The following is an 805-nucleotide window of genomic DNA, read 5'->3' on the forward strand; positions in this document are numbered from 1 at the left end:
ACAACCTCTTTGAGCGAAGTTAGCGCTCGACTTACAATACAACAACGGCTACCTCGAAAGCCTAGAAACGCATAGTTTGGCAAAAAAACGAACTCACAAGTAGAAAGGGGCTACCTAGACATGTATACAGCCGGGGTTTGAGCTCGAAAAGAGCGCGCACTTCAAAAAACATTGCGGTAAGGTGAGGTAGGACATGCGTGGGCAGGCCAGGTCGCCCCCTTTTCAATTAATTAAACAACTATTGGACGATCTGTTTTTGGTCCTCAAGTTGTTTCTTGGAAGACTTACGGTAAACCGTGTAGATAAGAAGAGCAGACATCGCGCAATTAAGTTAAAGTCAATCTAGCTGTCATCAGCATGATGATGTCTACACCTTGTATTACCTCTCGTGGCCGTGGATGCTGATCTGTTGTGTTATAATATTATTTATACTGTGCCCAATGACTTCCGGTGTCACGTGTACAGGATAATGATAATGGCCGGCCCGTGTGCGTCATTTTGAGAGCCTGGGTAATGTGAAACAGACATGCAACAAAAAGGTGCCTTACACGTGCGCCCCTCACTTCCAGAGGTAGTGAACTTCGACAAGCCGTTACCACGTTACAATTATGTCCCCAGGGAACACTATTTAGTAGGACATTCTGTCCGAGGGGACACCGTATTAGGGGGACTGAATTTCCTTTGACACCGTGTACGCAAGCCTACCACGCGACTCCCTATTGCCACTCAAAAAAGATTTTCGAAAAGAAAAATCAAGAGCGTATTCGAGAAACAGTTAGATGTCCAGAGACGCTAAGTTGCTTAC

The sequence above is a fragment of the Corticium candelabrum genome, chromosome 7, assembly GCF_963422355.1.
Source record: "Corticium candelabrum chromosome 7, ooCorCand1.1, whole genome shotgun sequence".
NCBI lineage: Eukaryota > Metazoa > Porifera > Homoscleromorpha > Homosclerophorida > Plakinidae > Corticium > Corticium candelabrum.